Below are 14,480 nucleotides of genomic sequence, written 5' to 3'. Positions count from 1 at the left end.
CATGTCGACTGCCGCCTCGAGCACAATCAGCAAGCCGACGAGTTACGCCAGCCTCAACAACCGCTACCGCAAGCTCGAGTCCCAGATGAACCGCTGGGGGAAGGACTTTGACGCCCTCGAGCGACGACTCACCAACAGAATGATACAAGTCATGCAGCAAGCAATTCAGCAGGCAATCCTGCCCGTTCAGCAACAACTCAACCAACTGGCAGCATCCGTAAGGGGCGCAGCACAAGAGCACGGCAACCCGATCACCGTCTCTCCGCCATGATGACGACGCCCAGGCAACGCACTTCGCTCCGCATCTGGCACTGGAACGCCAACGGCTTTCGGTGCCGGAAGGCGGTCTTGCAACAACACCTGCAAACGTTGACGCCGGCGGAGCAGCCCGACGTCATCATGATACAGGAAACCCACGCAGAGAACGCGCCGTCCCTCCCCGGCTACAGGGCGCACGCTAGCCCGCCGAGCGCTCGCACCTGCGGGCGCGGAGCGGCGCAAGGCGTGTGCACCTTCGTCAGGAAGGGCATCACTTTCATCAAGCAAGACGCATTCATGGGGAACCGAGGAAGCGCCATCGAGATGTGTGCGACGGAACTCTCGGTGATCACGGGCAAGCACAAGAGCACGAGCACGATCGTCATGGCGGTCAACGTGTATAGTAACCCACAGCACAACCAGCAACGCTTCAAGTCACTACTGCACAGAGCGCGCGGGGCAGTCTCCGCATGCGACGGCGCCATCGTCGTCGCGTGCGGGGACTTCAACGCGCGACACAAGGAGCTCGGCCACGCCGCCACGACGGTCAAGGGCCGAGAGTTGTTGGAGGACGCCGCCGAAGCGGATTACGTACTCCTCATGGACCCAGCACACCCCACACGCATCGGCACGTCCGTCGTGAAAGACACCACACCAGACCTGGCGTTTCTCCACCTGCCCGACGACCGTACGGCTAGCTGGAGGAACACGGGCATAAATCTCGGCAGCGACCACTACATCGTGGAAGTCGTCATCCCGCTCCGACCCAACAGTAAGACCAGCGCCGATGACGGGCAGATCAAGCACCGGCTGACGAACTGGCACGATTACCGCACCGAAGACCTGGGTGAAATCACGGACATAGAGCAGTGGACGCGCAAAGTCGTCGCAGCTGTCGAGAAGGCGACGTCCGTCACGGAGACGTCCGAGGAGACCACGCGAATAGACCCCCGGCTCGCGCACATGCTGGAGGCTCGAAGCTCGCTACAGCGAAGGTGGAAGCGGCAGCGGCACAACCGCGCCCTCCGCCAGCGGATCGCCACGCTCGGCCGAGAAATCGAGAAGTACAGCCGCCAGCTGTGCGCGCAGCAATGGTTCGAGCTGTGCAACGAAGCCGACGGCCAGCTCCATCGCGGGGGAACGTGGAAACTCCTCCGTCACCTGATGGACGAAACCCAAAGCAAGGAGTATCAACGCCACCGGCTCGCGCAAATCATGTACGCGGCGACAAAGGAGCTCGGAGAACGGGAGGTACACAAGCGGCTCAACGAGCGCTACCTTCCCGAGACCGCGACGGAACAACAAGGAGAGTACGCCGGCCCACCCAACCCTTCGCTCGACCGCGACATCGAGGAGTGGGAGGTCCGGCGCGCCACCCAGGCCCTGAACTGCCGATCGGCAGCGGGCCCGGACCGCGTCACGAACAAGGCGCTGCGTAACTTGAGCGACGCGGCCATAACATCGCTCACAAAGTACTTCAACGAGCACTGGCGAGCCGGCAGCCTCCCGCGACAGTGGAAGAGGGCCAAGACAATTCTCATACCGAAGCCCAACAAGCCGCCGGGCATAGAGAGCCTGCGCCCCATCTCTCTCACGTCGTGCGTGGGGAAGGTGTTGGAGCACGTTCTCAACGACCGGTGGCAACGGTATCTCGAGTCCAACAGCCTGTACCCTGACCCCATGCTGGGCTTCCGCTCGCGGCTGGGGACACAGGACGCAATGCTGCTGCTGCAACGCGAGGTGCTGGCTCCGCCGTCGGGACCGACCTCGGACAACCGCGCCATCCTGGGCCTGGACCTGCAGAGCGCCTTCGACAAGGTGAAGCACTCGGCGATCCTGGCCCAAGTGTCCCGGCTCGGCCTGGGAGAACGGTCTTACAACTACGTTCGAACCTTCTTGACCGGCCGCACGGCCCGACTGGAGGTGGGCGGGACACAACTCGAGGAGCGAGAACTGGGCAGCGTCGGCACGCCGCAGGGCTCTGTCATCTCGCCGCTGCTATTCAACCTCGTAATGATCGGCGTGGCCCGCCGCCTGGACGAGCTACCCGACGTCCGCTACACCATTTACGCCGACGACATTACGCTGTGGGTGCCGGGCGGCAGCGACTGCCACATCGAGTCGGCGTTACAAGAGGCGGTGGACGGCATAGAGGAGAGCCTGCGCGGCATGGGTCTCCGATGCGCCCCGCAAAAATCGCAACTCCTGGTCCTGCCCCCGACGGGACGTCACCGCAAGAAGACCGAAGCGGAGCGCAGCATCGTGGTACGCGGGAGCGACTTCACGGCGATCCCCGAAGCGACGAGCATCCGCGTCCTGGGTATGCACATCGACGCGAGCCGACGCTACAACACCACCACTGTCGAACGGTTGGTAACAAAGATGGGCATCGCCACGCGCCTCGTCAAGCGCCTCGCCACGCGGGCGCGCGGCATGCGAGAAGCGAGCCTGCTGCGCCTGCTGCAGGCGTTCGTGGTCAGCCAGGTGGCCTACGTGGGAGCCTTCCACGACTGGCGGACCCAAGAACGCGCAAAGATCGACGCGGCGATACGCAAGTCGTACCGGGCGGCCCTGGGCCTCCTTAACAGCACGAGCAACGCGGCCCTCGCGTCTCTAGGAGTACACAACACGCTCTCGGAGATCAGCGAGGCGCAGCGAACGTCTCAACTGGAGCGCCTAGGGTCGACCCGCACGGGCAGAAGGTTACTACAGCGCGTGGGACTAAGCTGCTCCTTCGACGAGGAGGACGAGCTAGTACCGCTGCGCGACGACATCGCAAGCAGCCTGGTGATCCCGCCGCTACCCAAGAACGTGGCGCTGGGGCGAAACTCGGAGCGGAGGATGGCGCGGGCGTGCGCGCTCGCCAAGGGGTACAATGGGAGGAGCGACGCGGTGTACGTGGACGCTTCCAAACGCCGCGACAGGGAAGACACCTACGCCATGGTGGCGATACGAGCCGCCACGGGAGAAGTACTGAGTGCGGGCAGCGTGCAAGCCAAGACCGCCAGACAGGCGGAGGAGGCGGCCATAGCGCTGGCCCTGCTTCACCCCGACACGCGAACGGTGTTCAGCGACTCGAAGTCGGCCATCGCCAATCTCGCCAGGGGTATGGTCTGCAAGACAACGATGCGAGTCCTCTCCGGCATCGGGGAAGGCGCGCGCAAGAACGCAACGACGACCGTGCGCTGGTTTCCGGCCCACATGGGTCGGGAGCTGCGAGGCGGCTACAGGAACGTCAACGAGGCAGCCGACGCTGCGGCCCGTGATCTCGCCGCGTGCCGGGCCGCGCCAGCGACGGACGCCGACGTCGACGAGGAGCCAAGCAACGACGAGGACGACAACGGCGCAGAGCCCCTGACCACATACGGTTCTACGCTGTGTTGGTATAGGACAGAGAGGCAGGCCTATCCTTCGCCCCACCCGGGGCTCGCGAGGAGAGAGGCCGGGCTTCTACGACAACTGCAAAACGGGACGGTGCTTACGCCGGCGCTCGCGCGCCACGTGTGCCCGGACATGTACGAGGACGAGGTGTGCAGTGTGTGTGCGCGTGTGAACGCAGACTTGGCCCACTTGATGTGGGGATGTGCGGACCACGACTCAAGTGCGGGGAGGCCGATCCTCCCACCGGACATTGCGGACTCAGTGCGCTCTTCGGGGCGAGAAGATCAGCTAAGGGCCATCCAGCGGCTCGAGGCTGCACTGGACAGGCAAAGGCGAAAGGGGAACCCGCGCTCCCCTCGGCCTCCTCCTGCGGGAGCGAGGGCTAGGGGCGACAGCGGCGGCACTCCAAGCAGCCCGCGCCGACCAGACGTAGACCTCGGGGTCGGCCCGACGCCGCGGTGAGCGGTGAAGACTACGGGACGGTGAAGCCCTGCGTGGCCTGACCCGTCCCCGACTGCCGGTACCTCAATAAAGTCCTTTCTCTCTCTCTCTCTCTCAGTCATTGTGTGCGATTCCAATCACGACGGGAGTTCCTCGTATTTTCCTTTAAACTCAACAAATTCTCTTTCCCCTGTTTATTATTTTCAAGGCACTTTGTTCACAATGCCGTTGACGCCCACTTTTAAGTGCGAAAATCACTTCTTAAGCGACCCTGAACCTGCGCATGTCCGCATAGCATACCCACGTGGGGGATTGGCCAGGAATCTCCTCGTCTTGCTTGGCAACGGGGGGAGATGGGCGCGCGCTGCCTGGCCGCTGACGTGGCACATACCCACTTGGGGGATTGGCCAGGAATCGGGCGTGAGAAGGGCTAATGCACCCGCTTAAAGGAGTACTGACACGAAATTTCAAAGCTGAGATCCGCTCTAGCAATCAAGTACAACGACAACACAAATAGGTGTCTGTGAATAAATGCACCTTTCTTTCTTTGTAGTTGTGTGGGTGTGTGTGATCTCTCTTTCGCGAACATTACCGAACCGCGCAAATTCAACTCGTGCATTCGCACTTTCACATTCTTCCCCTCGGGGAAATGCGGGGAATTTTTTTGGACCTACAGAGAGAACTTACGCTTTTGCATAAATTTAGGCACACAAACTGATCAAATAACGCTCTATGCTTCACACAAAATAATTATGTGCGCAGCGACTGTTTTAAGACTCAGGGTCGTTATGAGTGAGCCGGCTGCTTCTACGTGAGACGAGTGCTGCTCAACATGAACCGAATAAATTGTAAGAAAATGAAATCCTGACCGTTCTCTTTTTTTAAATTACTAGTCGTCGCCTTTGTTCTGGTGGGTCAGGCTTTTCGCGCAGTTCCTGTGTGTGCCAATGCGTCAAAGGCGTAGTATATACCTGTTCTGAGAAGTATCATTTTTATGACAGTTAAAAGGAGTCGTGAAATTATTACCGGCTTATGCAGAATTACTGTTTTTCACTAAAGTGTGCATTTATTTTAGCACTTCGATTGATGCGTCTTTATTAGCACCCATCACAAAAATAAGGGAGAGCACCACCCGGTGGACTTCATCCTGACTCGTAGATATTCTGGCTGCGGTTGGCGGTCCAGGTCGTCCTCTATGGTTCAGCACGGTCAGGCAAGCAATTTGAATTTTGTAAGATAGGTTGGAGCTGAAAGTCGCAGTCATGGCTTTTTGACACTCCCATACTTATCAGAATGGAAGGCTTGAAAAAAGGCCAAAATTTGAGGCACCGGCAGAAATACGTTGGGCTATGTCGTTCTAAGGCGCATACAACGGCGTGGAAAATAGTCAAGCAGCTTTAAACGCAGGATATTTCTTGCAAAATGTCATTTCTGACGTTCTGCATACAGCAGAAGTGTGCCTCGCCTGAAACCATTTTTAAATTCCGCCAAACCGAAGACAGGGACTGCATCTGTGGCTGTAGGATAATAGATGTGCTTAAAAAAAGAGTGTCATACACGAATTATTTCAAGGAATACCTGAATATTGTTGTAAGCTGTGCACTAACGCTATAGCAATGCTGCTGACGCGCAGACCACAACAATACACAAACGTAAAAGGAATCGAAGAACTGTCTGTACTTTTATATGTTTCATGAACAGCGGAAGCAGTGCGATTGTGGCTGGATCAGGACCTAAGGGACGACGGCAAGCGAGCAAAGAAAATAAAAAAAAAACGTTTATGCCGCAAAATCGGCTGCAAACAAATGGCGGCCGTAAGAAGCCAAAATTGTTGTAGATTAAAATAGAGCTCAAGTAGAAGGAAACTGAAATCAATGCACAATACGCGCCCACGATAAAAATGTATTGAAACTAGAAGTCATTGGTAGCTTTTTCATGGAAGGGTGCGTTAGAATGCCAGCCTATATTATAAATTGATGCAAGACACGCTTTCTGGCTTCTAAAGAGAGCAAACGTGACAAATGAGGTGGTTGGAGCGCAAAGCACGTTAGGAACGATGTCCGGTGCGACGCCGTGCGAAAACGCCAAGCTCCAGTCTTCGGAAGCCCGCAGAAGTCATTCCCATCAGGTCAAGCCTCAATTCTAGAGAAAGCGTTCGAAGTACTCGCGTATTCCATGTGTACATCATCAACATCATCATCGTCGTCGGCGTCGTCTTACGTACGCCCACTGCAGGGCAAGAATATCTCCCATTATTCTCCAGTTACCCCGGTCCTGTGCCAACTGTGACCAAAGCTCTCTTCTTGTCTCTTAATGTTGCACCTATCATTTTCCGCTCCATTGCCCACTGAGTCGTTCTCAGTTTAAGTTGAACCCTCTTAGTGTGTCTCCAAGTTGCTGCCCCTTAGGTGAGTACCGGTAAGATCCAGCTGTCATACACTTTCTTCTTCAGAGACAGTCGTGTTCCTTCTAGAACTTGTCAATTTGTTTTCAAGGACACCGCTTTTCTCTGAAGGTTCTTTCAGAAAATGGAAGGCCAACAATCGCAATCGATAGTTTTGTGTTAGTCAAGTGTAAAGGCATAACGTTTTTGTATTTAATATTAGTTGTATGTAGTACAAAGTACAAGGAAGGCACCTTGAACAACACGAAATACCTGTGTTTTTTTACGCACCACTGCTGCCGGAGAGAACACATATTTGCCAGGACGGCCTAACCACCTGTGTTTTGTTAAAACCTTTGCGGACGGCGTTTCAGCATAAAATTATTTTTAGATGTTTTGCGTAGATTGTGCAACTAAGGAAAACTGTAGAAGTATAGATGTACGAAAAGGCAGTTCTTCTCCAACAAAAGTACTGCAACAAAAAAGGCGTATTCATGAAATATACTTACCAGTGCCCTTTGAATGCCGCAATATCTTCATGCAACAATATATAAGCGCTACTACCTTTCAGGTGCTGTGTGAAGTAGTTTCTTCGCAGTGCCAAACAATTAGGCTTTTAAGTTATGTGAGAAGTTACACTGAACAGTAGGTGCCTGGTTTCACCAATGTTACGCTCCCCTCCCACAAAAAAACTTCTACAGCATTATTGGACAAAGGCATACAACCATTGAGCACGACCTAAAGACATGGTGTTTAAATATTTATCAGCGTGGGACAAAATGCTTACAATGGTTAAGTAAGTAGCAGACGTGCACGGTATGACGATACCCTAATTCTGGTTTATAAAGCCAGTGTATGCCAACATTTTCAATGACCTACCTTGAAACATTGCGTCAAATTCAACAAGCAACGCCCCATGTGAAGGCGAACTTGAACTAAAGGTCAAGGCCTTTTCCTTAGCTACCTATACTACGCTAGGCATACGTCAACAATGAGGAAAAATATAGAATTGCCGTTGTTAAAAGTACTATTTCAGCACCCCAATAATGTTTCCGTTGAGTTCTCATTACGACCTTATTTCCATAAGATTTCGCTCTTTATTCCTGCTTTCCTACACCATTTTGCGGGAGGAGTGAACTGGCTGTCTTTCACTCGTGTTTCGGGGAGATGTGCGTCTGTTTCTGTTATCATCCGCTTTATTTTGACACGGTATATTTTACTTTCTCACCAGTATTAGTGCGAGGCCATTGCTACGCTTTTGCTGTGCGCTTCAACTAGATTTTACACGGCCTTTACGGTTTTTCTGATTTTGGAACAAAAATGCCACAATTCATTGTCAATAGATATCCAGTAATTGCAGGTAAATCCATTTGTAAAAAGAACATAAAAAAGTACTCCAATCGTAAAGAAGTTGTTGCGCAAAAAAACCTAATACCGGGTATTAGGTCTTTCTAACACACGCAAGGAAATAAGGAAAAATTGATTTATTAAGGTCATTATTGTTGAAGTATGTGTCTGTTACCGAAGGGATTCATTTGGGTAATACACCACACTATTTACATCAAAAAAGTGGAATGTACGTTATAAAGTGTCAGTATTTAAGATTAGGAACTCTATCTTACCACAAAGAACATACGCCTCAAACTCAAATATTATAGCATGATCTTGATAGAAACGAAATTGCAGGAGCAGTAATACCGCACGTTTGTTTCCTCACAGGGGCCCAGCCAGGCTGCGGGAGGGAACTCAACCGAGAGTTATCGGCCACCCTCTAGCGCACCGCCCCCCCCTCCCCCACGCCCAACCCGGTGGCCTGTTGGAATGTGCAGCCGCGCACGATTGCACCAATGAAATTGCCAGTAGACGCCGGGGTTCTACGTGGAAAGCCTAGCTTCGGTTTTCCGGATGAATCGACAAATATCTTACAGTAACGATCGCAGTTGGGAGAGTTCGTGTGTCCTCTTTATTTTAGAGCTGCGGTCTAACCTGAAGGTGGGTTTGTGCCTAACCGACTTTTGCTCATGTGGCAAAGTTACTCTTGCTGTCCTACATCACAGCCGCTGTAAAATGACACCCTTTTTTCTCCTTCACCCGTGACTACTGAGAAAATGGACGTTCCTCGACAAACTGTAACCAAATTCGCTTTGGCTTCTGCTGTCTATTACGCCCAATAACGTGCTCGGCGATGCGAAAAGTAGGAAAAAACGAGCTTCAAGACGTGAGTGTTTTTCAATAAAATAATAGCGATGCGGAACTTTCTCGATGAACTATAACCCAATACTTCCACTAACAGGTATCCCGGAGTACAATTAGCGTGCTCCGCTATCCCCAAACTGTGTAAAAACAAGGTCAGCAATATGACCTATTCCAGACGTCTTATTCGGTAGCCAAGGTTTGTAAGCAGCTTGAAACTGTACCTTAAAAGTGGTTGGAAAGTCAGCTGTGAACTGTAATTTAAATTAGCCTCCTATGTCGGCCCAAGACCGAATGATATCCCGTGCAGCATAAAAACCCTGCATACCCGCCACATGGGCGAAGTTAGTGTGTGTGTGTGTCTGTTTGTTCAAGGCTATGATAATTCACTGTCACGTTGTCCCAGCCATACGCTGTACAAGGCGTTGGCTTGAATTTACAGTACTGTACAGTTACGATATTACCAATAGATATTCAAATTTGGTTATAATTTCTCCAGGAGTCAAAGTAGTGAACTCTACTGTGAGCTAAACTTACTCTCAGTTCACCCGAGTCCAAGCTGTGGCAAGAAGTGGGTGGAATACGAATACGCGCACGGCCACCATATCCTGTTATTGAGCAACTCGTTTGCAGAAGTTTAACATACGTGAGATTCGTCATTACGAAAACATCGCAGCAGAAGTACGGGACTCGTTTCTTACTGCAAATGGGGGGGGGGAGGGGGCGAGTAGGGGGAGGGGGCGCTATAGGCAATTCTTGTCAGTGGCACAAAGAAGAGCCTTCTGAAGCTGGACTTGAAGCTGGTTCAATGCTCTTCGAAACTCTTTTGAAGCATATTTACCCTTAGGTACCGATGTTTTGTGCGGTGAGCCGAAAATACATTTTTTCCTGCAGTTGCACACAAACACAAGTTTTAGCACGTATCGTACCACAGAAAAAAAAAATCGAGCTCCCAACAATTCCAACAATTTTCTACCCTTTCTATTGCGAGAAGGCATGACGTATGAGTTCCTGTTTTTTAACATCTGACTCCTTTTCAGGAAACGTGGCATCTTGCCTCAGCTTTAAAAAAAACTGGTCTGCCTCCAATTTGCCTTCTCTAATCGGCGCTTGCCGCCTCACCGATTTCTCACCGATTTCTCAGCGGTTTTTTTTTTGGTTGTTCCTTTTCTCGACTAGCGAATCGCTCCCATTCTGACTTGAGCGTGCAAAAATATGTACGTGTGCTGTGGCGACATGGGTGGTCTAATTCCACCGCGTTCATTTGTAGTTGCGACTCCGGGGTTTAGGAATTTATGTTTGTAGCGTGACTCGTGACCGGAGATGTTTATCAAGAGACCGATGTTTGCCGGTGAAGGAGAAAAAATGTGTACACGTATTTACATGATGAGTGCAAGTTTGGATGCTGTGCCACCCAAAGCAATAGAAACAGAAGCAACCCCAAGAGCAACAAGAACAGAAACCCAAGAGGAACACTCGGCGGCTCGCAACACCGCCTTTTAATTCAAACAAAAGTCCGTAGACTCCTCCTAGGGAATTCAACTCCCAAATGTCTGGTGCAATCACAGACCCACAATCTCACGCACATCGGCACTGATATCGCGCGAAGGCGTTTTGGATTCTTGCCCACACGGCCAGCGATGGAGAGGCCACGCGACCACGATAGATAGGGGGCGAAGGCGCCGCCGGTACGAGAAGACCCTTTTTCCCAAGTACGAGGAGTGCCTGGGTGCTTGATTCACGCCGGTCGCCGATGACCGATTTCATGGGCCGCATCTGGAAAGCCATCTCTTCTGTTTCATCAAACTTCGCCGGGCGGGGATGGCATGGTTCACGTAGGGTTGATAAGCTGCTGAATTCAATGCGGATTGACACGTGGCGGGAGTTGATACCGACGAGTGCGCTAATTAGTGCCGAGTTCCCTGCCGGGCCGCAGCAGTTCCAAGCTTCATGCAGTAACCAAGCACTCCGCAACATTCTTCTTAAGCCACTGCACGAGTGGGCCATCTTCACAGACATAAAGATAGCGCTAGAAACTTTTACCACATTGCGGCGCCTTCAGCCTTCAGGAGGGCGTATCCACGACGTCTCCTACCTGACAATCCACCTTGCGCTGCGTACAGTGGCGATACTATTTAACCTCGGTAATCTAACTCCGACGGGGAAGGAAATCTTTGCATTATTCGAAGTTCGAACTAGGAGGCGTTTATTTCACTGAGGGCGCGGTTCCACTAACAATGTTGGAAGCGCCCTTACGATAAAACCGGCCCTAATGAACGTTGTCAGGATCGCAGTGTGGATAATATGGAAACGTAATTACGAACGAGGGCGGCGCTATTGGTCGGTTTTCTGTCCGCTTCTTATTCCCTGTTCCGGGGGTGATAACGGCACAGGTCCCGTCTTCTTTCTTCAAACAACTTGGCATCTCAAAGATACACTCTTACTTCTTTTTTTAAAAACAGCTGTCATGGTCACACTGATGGCGGTGGCATCTGCAAAAGGCACGACAGGAAAGCCAACTTTACACTGTGAGGACGATAATGATGATGTGACAAGAAAAGAACCTCTAAAGTGCTAAGTTGGGCGATTTGGCTACGAAGAAATTCTTCGTACTGACGAACATTACCATAGGGACAAAGCTAAAGAGCTGACGAAACACACAATAGAACATCAACTCAGTTAATGCAGCAGAAACACAGCAAGCGCCTATATGTACATGAAACATGGAAATGGTAAATACAAAAACACCGCAAAAACGAACAAAACAGTATCCCACACATCACACTGCCGCAGGTGCATGGAATGCACTCCAAATTTTTCGCAGGCACGCAGCTTTCACAGGACTTCATCGCAAACAGACGTAGAAATTCTTGAGGCCCATATGATAGGCAGAGAAGGAGAAAGATGCTTCAGTTCACCGTCCTTGGTGTGGTCGCAAAGGAAATCGGCTTTCTGGAGAGCAAGAGCAGGTTGTACGCTGAAGACGGGTGATTTCCGTATACACGTGTAGTTTAACGTATGCCGTGTGGTGTGGGCCGGCACAGTGGCGTGGCTTTGTGATATGAGCAGGTGTTACGTGTTCGATACTTTTTTGTTTTTTGTTTGCTGTTTTTTTATATTCACCAATTTACGTTTCATGTACGCGTATAGACATTCACTGTGTTTTTGCGACATGAACTGAGTCAAAGTTCTAGCGTGAGGTTTGCCTCGTCATTAGCTTTGTCCTTGTGTTAATATTTGCCAGTACGATAAATTCCTTAGCAAGAACACAACGCTTCCCGTATTAGTAATCGAACCTCGGTTCCTAGCGTGATGAAGCCGACGTCTATCCGATTGCGCTATTTCAACACGGTCTAAGCAGTTTGGATATTGTAAGCATGTACATATACTCTAAGGCACTGAAATTTCTAAATAACACTTATTAAAAAATCAGTCGCATAAATCGTCTTAGTTAATTTCTCGCAGACAAAGCTTCGAGATTCGACCAATATTTTTGTTAGATAAAAGGGGCTCCGATTTTTATTCCCTTTTTTATAGCTTCCTTCTCTCCTGCGTCGTTAAGAGAATTTTCACCCTCCTTGTAATTTCTGCGCAATACGACGCATTTTATAACACGCGGGCGCATCTCACTAGAGACCCCTTATAAAGCCACCCTGTCTCTCTTTCTCTCTCTTCTACGATTACTCCTGCTGTTCGGATTATTCTAAAGGCTTCAAAAACAGATGGTAATTTTGGTCACTTGAGGTTAACATGTATTTCTTCCCGCTTTGTTACTGAGCCGATAACGTTTTCGGTAACTGTAATTGTAATTGTAACTGTAACTGCACGAGACGAGAATTCTTTCACCGCAACTTTGGCCCAGTCTCCAACGGCTGCACAGCTGTGTTCGAATGCCGATATCTTGATTACTTTTCTTTTATTATAGCTAAGCTTTAGTGTTTACATTGATGCCTGCGTAATGTAGAAACCTTTGCAGGTAAGCCAACGTTCTCTGAAAGATCGCGAGTTAAGCAAAAGAGAAAAAAACCGCTTGCGGTGGGCGTCATGGCAGCTCGGTTCCTGCGTCATTTGACATAACCGGAGCGGTTTGTAAAACTGAGACGACAACCAAAGAATTCTTCACGAGAAAGGTGTGCTTTCAACCCTTCTCGTTACATCGAGGGGTGCATGACTTTTCTATGTGTGCTTCCACCCATTAGGTCTTAAATCTCCGTACAGGTATCTGCTGCTAGAGTTCCGGTTGTCGCCAGTTCACAGCAACATGGAGTCGTACTAAGGAAGACTAAAGCGATGTCATGCGTTTTGTTCTCTTGTAAGTCAATAAGGGGTGGAATGTTAAGTTTACTTGCTTTTTTATATTTGTATTATGATATCTGTTTGAATAAGAAGAATGGTGCGATTTAAGTAGCCTCGAAACACCAAGTACAGTGTCTCAAGTATTTTACGTAGACGTACTTTTGTGTGATCTGTGTCGGTTTTGCTCTATCATACCCTCAACAGCGGCAGTTATTAGCCATCAATTTCAAGGTTTGTACATTATAGTAGCTTTAAATGAGCAGGAATTGAAGTTTATTTCCGTTTTCTTACACATTAAAGAGCATTTATGGGCATCGAGTCATTTTCTGGGAAATGCCATTTCCAATGCTATTCCTCGTTAGGGCAGATTTTCTACTTGCACGAAACAAAAATTTCTTAAAAGCCCCCCTTCTCTCCATCGGTATCGCCGAGCGTAACAAGCACACAAAGTGAACAAAAAAAACGCTTTGAAGCAACGTCTCATTTTGTAAAAGTTCCGGTTTCCGCAACTCTTTATAAAACAGTTCGAAACCTAGTCACTGTCCTGCAGGAATTTAGCTCATCCCCTCCATCCCACCCCCTGGTAATGCATGGGATTTTTGCGCGAAAACCGTCCGTTCTTTGGATTCCCAGTTGAGGAACTTTTGGTCGTTTCCCATTTCCGGTGATGGGTAGTCACTTGGCTTTGCGCTTTAAGAGCAGCCACCGAATGTCAGGGAGAACGTTGGACCAGCCATGCTCACGGTATCCTTCTTCACTGGATAGTCGATAAGAGGGAGGCACAAAAATGAACTCAGTGCGCTGGAGTTACGGAAGAGGCACAGAAATTAGGGGGTGCGAAGAGGGTTCACGGTTCCGGATGCTCTAACATAAATGGGTGATAAGCGGGCCTTGATACCTAATACAAAATAATATTACCAAGAATTGTAACAATTATGATCATGCCCGGTCTTCTGCCCCCATAACTTCAAAGCGCTTGTAAAGCCGCCGTCTATGTGCAGAAATTGTCGGGGAGGCGGCAGAAGTGCCATCTAAAGAAGCGGGGATAATTTGGTCACAAACAATTTCCGCTTCGGCATGAATTTCTTCTGAATCTGAATAACTTCTCTCATCTTCGTAGATCGTGGCTGCTGCATGAACGTTATACATATTAATCTGCGCATGCGCCCGGAGATGCCTCGAAAGAATTGCTGGCTTGCTGTGCTGTTTAACTTAGTTGCTGCTGATGGCGGATGCGGTGGGCGCGTGAGGTCGAACTTCCTTGATGTCATTTGGTGGCTGCTCCGAAAGCGCCTGGTAACCGGACAACGCAATTTGGAATTCGGTGATATTGTAAAAGTAACTAAAACTTATCAGCAGCGCAACCATACAGCTATGTTAGCGCATGAAGGCAGTGGCCGCGCTGGAGCCGCTGGACCCTGTTGTTTATGCACGAAAGCAATCGCGTGATGCGCAGCACGGAGAGGACATGCATGGAGTTTCACCCGCGTCCGAACACCCCTTAAGAGATCAATTTGGCAAATGGGGC

Source organism: Haemaphysalis longicornis, unplaced genomic scaffold, assembly GCF_048455015.1.
Source record: "Haemaphysalis longicornis isolate Haplotype H1 unplaced genomic scaffold, Haemaphysalis longicornis Haplotype H1 scaffold_5, whole genome shotgun sequence".
In the NCBI taxonomy this organism is placed as follows: domain Eukaryota; kingdom Metazoa; phylum Arthropoda; class Arachnida; order Ixodida; family Ixodidae; genus Haemaphysalis; species Haemaphysalis longicornis.
The sequence above is the reverse complement of the archived record's forward strand: the minus strand, read 5'-3'. Positions refer to the sequence as shown.